Genomic DNA, 14,434 nt, shown 5'->3' on the forward strand with positions numbered 1-14,434 from the left:
TCTGAGACTAGGCGACCAGTTTCATCTGGGCGGAGGGAAGTTTCCACACCAGGGACTCTCCCAAATGATGAAATCACAGGTCCATATCCGAAACACAAGTAACCTCCTGTCAACTGGAGATTCAGTCCAGATGTGTATGTGAGTAGTGGATCGTTCACACCTTCAACACCTGTAGCCCATCTCAGCTCATTGAGCTTGGAGGAGGTGGGAGAGGGGAAGGAATGTTATATTTTCATATGCCCCAGCTGGCCTCTAACACATGTTTAACATTCATGCATCAATCTTAGTGAGAGCCAAGGAGAGAGAAGACCTAGTAGTTAGAAAACCAAACTACATTGAAATGGAAAAATGTGTACGTCACCCACATGCATCATAACACCCTCTGTTTATTTTCTCTAGGGATGTAGAAACTCAAATCTGGGACTGATTGACGATATTAAATGTATCTCTGCTTGTTCCTCCAACAACTCTCCTCCTGGCCCCTCACCCACATCTGCCCATAAGCAGATGGATATTTGCATATTTGGCCCTTTAAAGGACCAAGGGGAAAAGGATGCTATTATGCTGCAGAGGTTTGGTTTTGGTTCAAACCTGTGAGTTCAATGGTGTAAGCCACGCCCCCCATAAAACACCTTTTATTGATGCAGATAAAATGGCTGCTATGCAACGTTTAGACTTAGAAAATTGGGGTTTTGGGGGTGGAGGGCATTGAGAGGGTAAGTGACTACAGCCAGTAGGAGGAAGGAGCCAAACCCAAGTCTTCCTGACTCCCAGACCTACTTTCTGTCCTCTTTGCAGCCCTGCTTCTTAGTGTGGCAGCTAGATTTTTCTTAATGCCCTCCATACAAAAGGGAAAAAATGCCTACATCACACAGGTTCAGGTACCTAAGAACTAAGTGACTTTATCATTGGTGACAGTATAGTCAGGTCCATTCAGTCTTGCATTTCTGGTCCTCTTCTTACTCATTGCATGCTTCCAAAGAGGAATGTTTAGATTCCCCTTTCATTCATTTGCAACTTTCCTGAGATCAGGGTATAGTGGAGAGATCACAGAAGATGCGGGTACAAATTCTGGCTCTGGCACATGTACCAGTGTGACTTCTAGCAAGTCCCTTTACTTTTCTCTGGGTTTCAGTTTCTTCTTCTGTGAAATGAACTGGATACACTCTAATATACTTTCCAGCTCTATGGTTGTACTCAATATGGTTATGATTCAATACCCATAGGTCCTTTCTTGGTGTTTAGGATAAAATATGGCTTCTTATTTAGAAATGTTTTTGTGTCAAGAACCTCAATGATTTTTAGATTCATTCCACCTCTAAAAGTCTATGATTCTTTCTCTAAAATAAAGTTGTAGACAAGAAACTATACCATTGACTTTGCAACCCCTTAGCACCTAGTACAGTGCTTTTCAGAGTAGGAATTTAATAATACTGGCTGAGTAAATGGAATGGATGAATGAATGAATTAGGCAAGGATTTTGAGGACTTTCCTTAAATGATGAACAGTGCTCATGACAGCCTTCATCTAGTCCTCCTGTGCTTTGTTACTAAGCTCTTCATGTTGCCAAAAGAAACCACTTTCTACAAACAGGTGAATAAAGAAGAGGATGTATTTCCTCATTTAAGAAGAATTGTTTACAATAGCACTATTAGGTTGGTTTCCCAAAGAGATTTTAAAAGAGGATATATATATATATGTATATATATGCACAAAAATATTTATAGCAGCTCTTTTTGTGGTGGTAAAAAATTGGAAATTGAGAGGATGCCCATCAACTGGGGAATGACTGAACAAGTTGTGGTATATGATTGTGGTGGAATATTATTGTGCTATAAGAAATGATAAACAGGGTGGTTTCAGAAAAACCTGGAAAGACTTACATGAATTGATGCAAAATAAAGTGGTCAGAGCCAGGAGAACATTGTACACAGCAATATCGATATTATATGAAAATCAAATGTGAATGACTTAGCTATTCTCAGCAATACAATGATCCAAGACTTATAATGAAAAATGCTATCCCCCTCTAGAGAATGAACTGATGGAGTCTGATTGCAATTTGAAGCATACTTTTTTTTACTTTATTTTTCTTGGGGGTTTTTTTGGTCTGTGTTTTCTTTCACAACATGACTAATATGGAAATATGTTTTCATGACTGCATATGTATAACCTATATCAAATTGCTTGCCTTCAATGAGGGGGGAGGGGAAGAAGGGAAGGAAAGAATTTGGAACTCAAATTTTTTTTAAATGAATGTTGAAAATGTTTACATGTAATTGGAAAAAAACATTTTTTTAAATAAAAAGAGCAATTGCTTAGAGTAAGATGTGTCAGCTGTTAGGTTCTTGTTTTCCTTTGTAATTTATGATTATGTCACAGAATTTCCATGGGACCTCAAAACATACATGATGTTGGATGAGATCAAGAAACATGGCCCTGAGAAGAAAGTTCAGTTGGCTTCTTCATTCTTTCAGGTAGTATTTAAATTAAACCTGCATGACATTCACAGGTCCAGAAGGATATTACACAATATGCAAGGCACAGCAGGCATCCTTTGTACAGCTTTCCCTCAACCTAAGACCTAGTTATCAGTCAATCACTTGAAAACTGAATCACCCAGCTATCCCAATCAGGCTCTCAGAGCAATAGCCCTTGACTAAACTGTCCCTCTAGTGGTCCATGGGTCCCTGAAATGGATGTAGGATCACCACTTTTTTTCTGGAAATCTTTTGGGTGGAAGAGGCCCCCTCTACAGAGTTTTAAGTGGTAGCCCAGAACTTAAATTTAATGGCTCAGTTTGGCCAATTTGTTATATTGACATTGTCAGTGTTTTTAAAGCCTTTTCTCATGCCTTTGCCTTGTCTCTCCCAATCTTAAGCCCTGCAAGGGTTTTCATTTTGTTTCTCGGTCTTATCCCTTTCACATTTTGCCATCACACCTACTATGCTATGGGTACGCAGGGAAAACTCAATAAACGTTGACTGATTCACTCCCTGACTCATTTTCCAGGAAGTCGAGTATCCTCAGTATCTTCTCAGAAGCCAAAAGGTGAAGTGAGCTGTAAATCATTACTGTCCAATGTTTTTGTTCATGTTTAAAATTAGGGCCAAGTTAGAATGAAACTGAATCATCTGCACAAATTCTCAGGAGGTTAAAAAAAATTCTGGATCAGTTTAGGTTTCCATGGTCATTCTACGGATTAGATTTCAGGGTTGGTTTGTATTTCTTTTCTATAGATGATTTTCATGGTCTAAGAGATATTGCACTCTGGAAATGCTGAGTTTAAAAGGAGGAGGAAAAGAAGACAACAATATACTGATGTCTAATGATATTCTCTAGTGTTGGGAACAAAGGAAACTTTTGTTTCCAGAAGGGTCAAAATGTTTGCCGACAACCTTGGACAGCAGACAAAAGCAAAATTAATATCCTGTGTGATTGTCTCTGAGGCCAAGTCCAGATGAATAGTGCTATCAGGGATGGCTTACCAGGCAGGAAAACTGATGGCCAATTCTTTCCAACCTGGCATGTCCTTTGCTGGGCCTGTTCAGATCATTTGGAGACTATGTCATTGGCACAGAACTGTACCCAGAGGCCTCCACTGATGATGCCCCAGGGCTCTGAAAGCATGAAGCAAGTGTGGCAGAAACCATGGGATGGTCATTTGAAGAAGGTTTCCCTTGGATGGCACGTTTTTAATGAGCACCTGCTTTTGATATGCAAATGTTTAGGTGCTACAGAGAAACTAGGCTGACCCCAAGGTGGACTGGTGGTTGCTATATACCCTTTATAAAAGCTAATCAATGCCAGTGAGAGGTAGCATGGTGTAGTAGACAGAGGTCTAGAGTTAGAAAAATTTGAGTTCAAATTCTGCCTAAGACACATACTGGCAAAGTGATCTTGGACAAGTCACTTAATATCTCAGTGGCCAGGGAAACTTCTTGAAATGCTAAATTAAAACAACAAAAGCTATCTCCTTCAATAGAGAGTTTCTATACTGGGAGTTATCCCCACGGTGATGAAATCACAACTCTGATTAAAATTAATAACCACTGAAAACAGAATATGTGGTTCATGTCAGGATGTGGATGTGTGTAGAAAGCCTGTGAGTAACACATAAATTGAGTTGTCTTTCTATTGATTTGCATTAGCAACTGTGTAGAGCCCTATGAACAGCTCTGTTTAGGAAAGGAGTCTAAGAGCCGAAAAAATGAAGGATTTGGAAACGACTATGGAAGAGAAACAAACACAAGAGGTAGAGTTGTAGAGCAGTAGAGGTGACCCAGTCCAATCCCTGCATTTTACAGTCAATCAATCAACTAGCAATTATTAAGCACCTGTTAAGTGCCAGATACTATGCCGAGTGCTATAGATAAAAAGAAAGGTGAAAAGTCTCTGTCTTCAAGTAGCTCACAGTCTAATGTGGCAGACAATATGTATAAACAACTATGTACAAATTATATACATATACGTGTATGATATATGCATATATGATAAATTGTAGATAATCAATAGATTGGGAAAATTGAGATTCAGAGAAGGCCAGTAATTTGCCCAAAGTCACAAAGATAATGTTTGACCCTGCCCCAGGGTCCCTTGTAATGTTACTTTCCATCTACTCTTAATGCATTTTGTTGTTCAGTCATTTCAGTAGTGTCTGATTTTTCATAACCCCATTTGGGGTTTTCTTGGCAAAGACACTGGAGTAGTTTGCCATTTCCTTCTCAAGCTCATTTTATAGATAAGGAAACTGAGGCAAACAGGGTTAAGTGACTTACCCAGGGTCACACAGCTAGTCTGAGGTCAGATTTTATGAGTCTTTCTGACTCCAAGCCTCGAACTCTATCCACTGTGCACCTACTTCCTCAATGCATTTTACATGTTCCCATTTATCTACATGTTCATTTCCCACATTGAAATGTAAGCTTCTTGAGGGCAAGGGCTGGGTTTTGTTTTTTTTTTGGTTTATTTTTGCCTTTCTTCTCTTAGTACACAGTGCCTCCAACACAGTAAATGCTTACTAAATGCCAGTTGATTGGCAATAAAAAAGTAATGACTTGCCCAAGGTCTCCTAGATAGTACATAGCAGAATGGGGATTGAACCCCACATCCTCTGACTTCCTTGCAAAGAGGCTGAAGTCCTGACTACAGACAGACCTATATGTTTGTGAAATGTGATATGAGGGGATGGCATGACCAAAGAGGTGAGGGACTTGGAACTTCAAATAACATCTCTACACACTTTCATTTTGCAAAAGAAAATGATGAGAAAGAGGTTAGGCAGAATTAGTATCTCTATTGGGTTTTTTCAATTGGGGGGGAGGGGTTGTGTGTGTGTTTTTTTAACTGACTGATCCTCAGAAAGCTATAATCCATAAGGAAAGAAAAGAATGCTTTCAAAAAAGAAAAAAAGAAAACACCAATGACAATAGTCATAATAATGGAAAAAAAAAACCAACAGCAGCACAAGTTCGTGCATTTTTTTCTCAGAGATTTATTTTTGTTTTAATAAATCTGACACCAGTCAGGGAGAGAGAAAAAAATGTTGTGAGCCCAGAAGGAAAATGAGCACAAGTTCAGTGCCACTTCTGTGTGTGTGTGTGTGTGTGTGTGTGTGCGTGTGTGTATACACACGTGTTGGGAAGGGGAAGAAGGTTGGCGCATGTTGGGGATGGGGGGTGGGATTTCTTTTTAATTTGTTGCTGGAGTTTTTTTTTTCTTTTGTTCACTTTTAAAAATCTCTCCCCTGGCTTGCGAGCTTCCCCTCCCTCCCGCCTCCCCTTCCCTTGCCCCACGATTTTATTTTTAAAAAGCGAGCTCGCTCGCCAGGTGTGTTTCCCAAGCTCTCACAGCTCTAATAAATAAGGAGCACCTGTAAAACAGTAGCTTGACTCGTTAAGTGAATCTGTACAAAGGAAAATATAGAAATACAGTATGTACATAGTGCCCCGTCGTGCCCCATGTCTACAAGGCTCTGGCTCTGGGCATAGGTACCCCTGTCCCAGCTCTGCTGACCCTGCAATCGACCAACCAACCTTCCCTTCGTCTTCTGCCAATTGTTCGTTGGTTCTGCTCTGCAGCCTTGTAGGTCAGGGTGCACTTGGAAACCTTCCGCGTGAACAATTGCTTTATTTGAGTTAGTAAACAGATACACTGAATCACAAGGTGATCGGAATTTTTTTTTGTTGGTTTTCTTTTGGGGGTTTTTTGTATTTTTTTGTATTTTTCTTTTTTTTTTTTTGTATTTGTCAGAATGGGGTACTCCACAACTGTCTCACCAATTCAGTGCCAGTATACATGCTCTAGTGGACTCTCGGCTACGACTGTACAAGTGCACACAAGTAAATCTACCCTGTTGTCCTCCACCCACCGATTGAGGATCGAATTGCACATTTCTCTTAACCATGACAGGAGAAAGCAAACAGTGAAACAGAATCATGGGGGACCTTTCTCACTTTACTCCTTGTTTGCGGCGGTTTGTCCATACCATTCTAATTATCATGAAAGGGCGCTGCGTATGGAGAGATTGTCTCACTGGCTTCCTGGATCACTGAAAACCATCAGGGCTGAAATTTCATCCAAGTCTTTCGTGACGCCCAGCAAATATTCCTCTCATATTATTTTACACCTTGAGGGAATTTTGGTCTTTAGTTCAACACTCTTGCTCTGTTCCCAAATGGGGCGCTATTTAGGGGAATTTAAAGAGAAAGCTGAGAAGAATAAACATTTACTGAGTTCTCTTGGCATTCCGTCTCTGAAAAACCACAGTATAAACTATTCATGCTGCTTCTTACATCTGTCAAATCAAAAATTAAAACCCATAAAAGTGTAACACTGAAAATATGGCATTAAAAAGGATAAAGGTGGCCTTTGTAAAAATAACAAGAAAAAGTATATTAGCCAATAAAATATTCTAACTCTTCATTTAAAAGTGCATCCTGGGTAGGCTAGAGATGACTCTGAAGCACTGTGACTCCAGTTGAATCCCTTTCCCCCACCAAAACGTGAATAGTATAGGTCCAAAACCGTACAATGCAAATCACAATTCTTAGTGTAGCAGCAAAACCACAGCAGTTTTTGAAAAGACAAAAAAAATTTTTTTTTTTAAAATCCATATCATCTTTCAGTCTCACATTTCTGAGCCTTGAAGACAGAGAGGGGAAAGTACCTACATTGGTCCTTGTGGTTTATTGGTGCTTTTTTTGTTTTTGTTTTGTCTTGTTTTAAACCATGGGCAAAATCCCCAAGTTCTCCTGGGGATGAGAAGAGGTGGCAGCAGCAGGAATGCTGAGCGGGCTTGGTGGGTCCAAGATGTGCTGGCTCTTTTGGGCCAGAGGCCACCGTGGGAGGGCAGCTTCCTCTGAGACGCTTAATGACAGGAAGCTGCTTTATTTGCTTGAGTTTTAGCCAGAGGGGTGGTGAGCTGACCAGCTGGTGTCATTTGGTGGAGTGACATGGTTTGCTCTGCTCCCTTTCTCCATGCAAGGTACCCTGTGAGTGAGTATTCCTGAAAAACAGAAGAGAAGGAGCCAGTCAGAAGGAGCTGAACCACCCCCAGCAAATGAGAGTCCAGGCATGAGTAAGGCAACAGACATTCAGTTCATTCCTTCTGAACCAAGAAAGGTGCTGAGAACTAAGTAAGCATGACTTGTTCCATGAACCTCTTTCCCAGGACTGCCCCAGGACTGATAGAAGTCAATGCCACCAACTTCACATGATCGACTGAGTTAACTCTCTAAACCTGAGTCTGGAATCCTTTAATACATATACAATTCACACTTCTCAACCAATGGCCATGAGCCTCATTTCAAGTCAACAGCTTGTAGCTCTCCACCTTATTTCACTCCTGGAAGTTGAGGTCTTCAGACCAATCCTAGGTCTCTTAATAGTGAACAAAGCCATGATTAGGGCTCTGCAGCTCCAAAATTTGGCCCTTCCTACTAAGCAAACGACCTCACTCTGGGGTGTTTGTTGTAAAGCAATGAGGTCAAGAGATCATCTTTATAGCAAATGAAGTCATAATCTACATGGAGACACACCTCTTAAGAGACTTATCAAAGAGATGGAGTGATGATGTCCCCAGTGGTAGGAATGAATGAGTCAAATTTCAGGTGCCAAATTCACTCAACCAATCTACCCATGCCTCTGTTTTTCCAGCTCTTCCCTTGAGGAGATGAGCCATTCACACTTTTATATTACAAAACCGAACTGCAGGCTAGGATTGGAAGAAAATAACCTATGTGAAGCCCTCTTGAAACCATGATGACATGTCTTCTCAGGACTCTTCAATCCCCAACCATGGACTGAAATCTGACGTGCTTGGGAACGTCTACCCCAGCACAGAAACTGTTCCCTGGCTCTTCATTCTCATTAGGTTATTTCAATGTCAGTCAAACACATTTAGTTGGTGATCAGTTCCGAAGTGTTCCTTTTGCTTGACCATTGTGGCCAGGATTACAAGTATGAATTAGATGGGGTTTCATAGATTAAGTACTGAACTACTTTAGAGGTCAAGTTCAACCCCCTCATTTTACATATGAGGAGGCTGAGTCTATCAGTGTTAAAGGCAACACAACACCAGTGGTAGAAGTGAGCCCTGGTCTTCTACCTTCAAGCACAATACTCTTTCCCAAATGTTGTCTCATTTGTGTCAAAGCAAAGAGTATTCATTTAAGAAAGGAAGATAGAAAGGAAAAAGAAGGAAGGGGGGAGGGGGGAGGGAGTGAAGGAGCAGGTCCTCTTCTACTCATCCATACAACGGTGAGCATCTTTTTTTTTTCTGTTCCCAAATGAGGATATCAAAAATGTGCCCAGCTAAAGTTTTGCTAAGATGAAGCAGAGGCAGAAGGCTCTTCAAAACCTTTACAACTGTGGAGAATGTTGTTAGAACGAACACCAACTCCATTGTGGTTGTAACAAGAAATCAGAATGAATTTAAGGAGTAAAAAAAAGTCCGTTGGAGAGGAACTAAGTTTAAGTACATCCTTTGCACAATGCCTCCTCAATGACTGATGTTAATAGAGTAGTATAAATATGGCTCTTGGTACTTGCTAACAGCAAGTTTGGAAATTTAAATGTGTACATGGTAGGAAATGCCAGAGTTCCCAGAGTAATATGAAATCGCCAGCACTGTGAGCACTTAAGATGTACATTTAATTGCCAAATTAAAAATGTAAAACCCACCACAAATATGCAACAGGACTGGAGTTTCCCAGACACGAAAACTTTTTTTTTCTGGCATGGTTAGCTCTAAAAATGTAAATACTCTATCACATTGTGGAACCATATAACTTTCCATTTGATTTCTGATGTTTTTATTAAAAGGAGAGAGTGGGGAAAAGAGGCTGCAAAGAAAAGGAGATAATGAGAAAAGCAAGAGGAATTGAGCCATGGGATTGGCTCATTTCCCTTCCCAGAGTCTGGAGTCTGACAAGCACTGTGCGGAAGCTTCTACATTAGTGACAGACAATCATGGATCCCTTGACAAAATGTGCCTAGAAAAATCACTCTTCATTGGGGTACAGGAAGATAGTGGAATACAGTTGTTCAGTAAGAAATGACAAATGAAGAATTTGGAGAAACCTGGGAATACTGGTATAAATCAGTGCAAAGTGAAAGAGTTTCATCAGGAGCACAATTTCCACAAGGACCACCACAGGTAAAAGAAAGACAACTGTTAAAGCCTTCGGAAATCTGATCAAGGCGGTGACCAATTATGACTTTAGATTACTCTTCTCACCTCTTGACTAGAGGTATTGAATGGCACATGCATTTTTTGGCCAATGCATTAGTCTATTTACTTGATTACAGTTACTCGTTTCAAAAGAGGGCTCTGTTAGTGGCAATGGGGGAAGAGGGTGAGCTAGTGACATTTGACAGAGATTTAAGTAAAACAAAGAAAAGAGGATCAATTTTTCAAAACACACAAAGGGCAAAAAGAAGTCTGGAAAGAATCACAGAAAGGGCGATTTTTTTTTTACTGCCTTGTTAAACACTTTAAAAGCCATATTACAGAAGTTTACGGTTTTCTATCCAATCCTCTTTTTGTTCTTCTTTCTATATTTCAATTTTTGTGTTTGTTGATTGAATTCATAATAAAAAAAAGAAAGTGTAACATTAAATCACTCTTCAAGGGAGCCAATATTGGTATCTGGCAGAATATAAACCCATATACTTTGTACTCACGTATTTTTGTTTCTGGTGCAATCCCACCCCACACTGCTAAGTAGAATGGAAATTTCTTGAGGGCAGGGACTTGATGCTGTCTAGTATACTATGTTGCACTTAGCATATGCTTAATGTTTATTGAATTGAACTTAGTTGAATCTAATTAAGAATAAAAAGTGTCTTTTAACACACATCTCTTTTCTGGAACTTGCTGATTGAGAACCTTATAGATTTATAACCCTAAGCTTTCTAGACCTCCATTTCCCCATCTGCAAAATGGGGACAGTAATACATTCCCTCCTTACTTGATAGACCTATAGTGATAATCACATAACATAACACACGTAACAGAGCTTTGTAACAGCACACAAAAAAATGATCTGTGATTTCACCGGTGTGGAAATTTAGTAGGTAAGTTCCAAGGTCTTACTTGAGATACATGGGACTGGAGTGACGCACTCAGGGTCCCACAGCCAGTGTCAGAGGTAGGCTTTGCCACAGGACTGAAATACATGTAAGTTGTTGTAATGATGATGATGATGATGATGACCACAACAAAGGAAGCAAAGATGAAGAAAGAGGAGGAAGGGGAGGAGGAGAAATTATATATTTTGTTTGTAATTTATTCAAACCTTAGGGCTAATTATTTATTGAATGATTCAGAAGTTTCTAAGTGCTACTATTTTATATTATTTTCTTAATGATGCTACAATTTCTTTTTCAGTATTCTGAGATTCATGTCTAAATTCTCTCTCTCTCTCTCTCTCTCTCTCTCTCTCTCTCCCCTCCTGCCCCCCCCCCCCCCGCAAAAAAAGGAAGAATATGTCAAATAAGTTTCTGAATGTTCACCTTTTGGACAGACATTAATCATGGGAAGCATCAGCCTACTAGAAGAAAAAAAATTCAAGGCATTTATAAATGACTGCAAAATAATGAAAGCCATTTTGGAACCCTAACTATAGCATTCGCCGTCACAAACGCTATAATAATCATGATTATTCTCTGGTATCTATTATTGTCTGGTAAATAATATGTGTTTTCCCCGAAAGTTGCAAAGGGTGCAGCTGCACCGTACCGTCTATTTTTGCAGCTTCAACTCCTGCTGCTCTGAAAGCCTCCTCACACACAGCCTATTTTAAATGAATAGCAGAGCAGACAATTTGGGCTGTGTTTCCTTCATCCTGGCTACACGTTTCCTCTGTCAGGGACAACCCCAGGGGCCAGATGGTGGCAGCAGAACTCCCTTTCTGTAGCTGCCATTTCTGGGGATGGGAGTGAAGCCAAGCTCACTTCAGCCTTCTGAGGCTCTGTTTGGTTGAGGTCAGATCCCTTCTTGATGATAAGCAGGGCTGTTGTTACTGAACAGATTGTCTGTGCGGTGTAAATGAAGAAAGACCACATCCCCATGGTATCTGGAAGTATACCTATTTGGAAAGCAGGGCCAGCATGGAAGTGAGGGAAAGGACTGTGGAATGTCTGAGCTGGAAGGGACCCTGGCAATCAAATAATTCCTACCCCTCACTTTCCAGATTTAGAAACAGAAGGACTGAGAGGATCTGTAACCTGCCCAGACAGTTAGTAGGAGAGCTAAGACTTGAATTCAAGTCTTTTGATTCCTAGTTCACTGTTCTCTGCACTATATTGTGTTGCTTTTTAGAAAGTTATGAAGGCAAGAGATTTCGGATCTGCAGTATACTGCTATTATGTCTTTGTCTTTCTAGCATGACCTTATAAGAAAGATTGACCAAAAATACCAGTTTCCCTATCTGTCTCAATGGGAAACTGCCCCATGAAAAAAGTAAGCAAGGTCTTCGAGATCTCTGGATGAAAGTGACATATTGCATGCAAAGTGACTATGGACATAAGCAGCTGTGTACTCCATGTAGAGGTCTAATTTCTAAGTTCCTAAGCAAACATTTCTAAAGAATCTCATACCACTTAATTGACTGCTAACTAAGTATCAGATGGGTCCCCCTTTTCTTGGGACCATTTGGGTAGTAGTTAAACCCAAAGACTTCTAGACATATATTCTGGGCATCATTTAAGTGTTGGGATGCCTGGCACCATTGCTCATATATATCATTTATAAAACTTTTCAAATTCAAAAACCACTAAATGTCGATTATCATTGTAATCATGAGCATTTCTGCTGTTTGATCTCAAACTAAGAGGAATCATGGCACAGTGGATAGAGATCCAGTCTTGGCATAGGAAGACCTAGATTCAAGTCTCTCCTCTGACATATACTGACTTTACGACCCTGGTTGGGTCACTGAACTTCTCACTGCCCCAGGCAATTCTCTAAAACTATAAATAGATATCAGTAGTTAAATTGCATTGGAAAATGGAGTTTCCTGATTTAGAATTCCTCACACCACTGAAATCACAGGCCAGGACCAAATATCTCATGTTAAGATAATTTCTCATATTAAGATAACCTCTGACATTTTAATGCAACATTGCTAATAATAATACAGCCAAACCTGCTTTCAGAATGATGATGTATAGCTTGCCGCAGAGTTTAACCACTTTTTCTGCATTGTAGAATCAAAAACTCTTTTTCAGGTGTAACAATTTCAGGGCAAATATACTGTGAGAAAGGTGGTGTGGGGATGGTTTAGCATCTCTTCTTCATTTGTGTCCCTTTCTCACTTGCAATAAATTGTAGAGGAGGTGAAGACTCCTTATCTTTGATAGCATAAGAAACAGAAATGGGTTATATTGGGCAAGGAAGCTAGGATCTCTTCAATATAAGCACATCTATGCCTTCTCATCCTTTGTGATACCTGTCTGTGTGTCCTCCTATAAACCCTCCACAGGAGAGAGGTGCCCCGCAATGTGCAGAGGTCTTCTTTTAGGTTTCCTGGTATTACTTGGGTTCTGGCTGTCCACCTGTCATTTTTCACACTCTTTATATGACCAGCGCATTTCTTTTGCTGGCAATATATCCCGTTGATGACATTTTTTAATGCTACTTCATGCATGCAGTCTGTCATGGTTAAGATGCTGTGATCTATTTCTACCCATCATGTACCTTTCCATTGCCCTCTGGGCAACCTCCATTTTGATTCCTCAGAGATTCTGGTACCACATGATTTGTATCCATATAGCCTCACCAGAAGAATACAAATGTTGAAATGATGGAATTTTCTTTTAGGAAGAAGCTTGGGATCTCTGGAAGTGCTGCACAGTTTCCCAAATGCAATCCAGCCTGCTCTCCTCCTCCTATTCAATTCATTGTGCCTCTGCAGTATTTGTCCAAGATTTAGGTATCGATGAAAAAGTTCTATGGGCTGTCCAACCAACTGTATATCACAGTCTGAAAAACAGACATTCTTCATCCACTTTGTTTTTCCAGTGTGGATAGAAAGAATGACCTTTTTTGAGTGATTATGGATCTCATTTTGGAGATGATGTTATTCCCATGCTCCAGACGTTTCAATGGCTCCCAATTGATTTTAGGATAAGATACAAACTACTGTGGCATTTAAAGACCTTCTTAATCTGTATTCAACCTGTCTTTCCAGGCAGCTTTCACCTTACACCCCTTCACACACTTTTTATATTCAAGCTGCCTGCCTTCAACATTCCAACTCTTAAATCTATGTGTCTGTACAGTCTATCTCCCATGCTTGGAATGCTCTCCCTCTTCGATTCTGCCTCTTAAAATCACTATCTCACTTCAAAGATCACCTCAAGAGTCATTTTCTGCATAAGAACTTTCAAAATACCTGGTTATTATTGCTCTCCCTCTCCAACAGAATTACCTTTTATTACTACAGATATGTTTTATGTACATCTGCATACCTATTGCTACCCAACCCCCAATCTTGCGCAGCAGAATATAGGCTCCCTGAGGGCAGGAACTACTTTATTTTTATCTTTAATACCTATCACAGTGCCTGACACACAGGAGGAGCTTAATAAATGCTTGTTGAATTGAATTAAACTGCAATGTTCTGGGGCTTGATGAAATCAGCACATTGTCATCCACAGATAGGAATGTCTGGAAGGTCTCAACATCTCTAGAGAATCTTCCATTTGAACACTACACTGGAACTCTAACACAACAGTAGCAAACACATTTTGCGAAATCTATAAAATAAAAAACCCATGCATGATATTAACATGTTTATGGGAGACCCCTTGTTGAAAAAATTCCATTTAGTTCTGCAAAAATAAATTTTTTTTTATAGTCAACAAATAACAAGCGTAATGAAATCTTATGTTTTCCACACTTTTCAGTCACTTAAAATGTAAGCTCCTG

General features: G+C 40.0%; 1 protein-coding gene across 1 annotated transcript in view; it reads right to left on the reverse strand.

Annotated features, from left to right (window-relative positions):
* Positions 1-6,194: 6,194 nt before the first annotated feature.
* The window catches only part of LOC118858546 (sine oculis binding protein homolog), a 229,179-nt gene continuing 220,939 nt past the window's right edge, over positions 6,195-14,434 (reverse strand). Inside the window, exon 7 of the mRNA XM_036769111.1 lies at positions 6,195-7,507. The gene's annotated coding sequence lies outside the window, so the exon portion shown is untranslated. The remainder of the gene's footprint in view (positions 7,508-14,434) is intronic.

The sequence above is a fragment of the Trichosurus vulpecula genome, chromosome 7 (assembly GCF_011100635.1).
Source record: "Trichosurus vulpecula isolate mTriVul1 chromosome 7, mTriVul1.pri, whole genome shotgun sequence".
NCBI lineage: Eukaryota > Metazoa > Chordata > Mammalia > Diprotodontia > Phalangeridae > Trichosurus > Trichosurus vulpecula.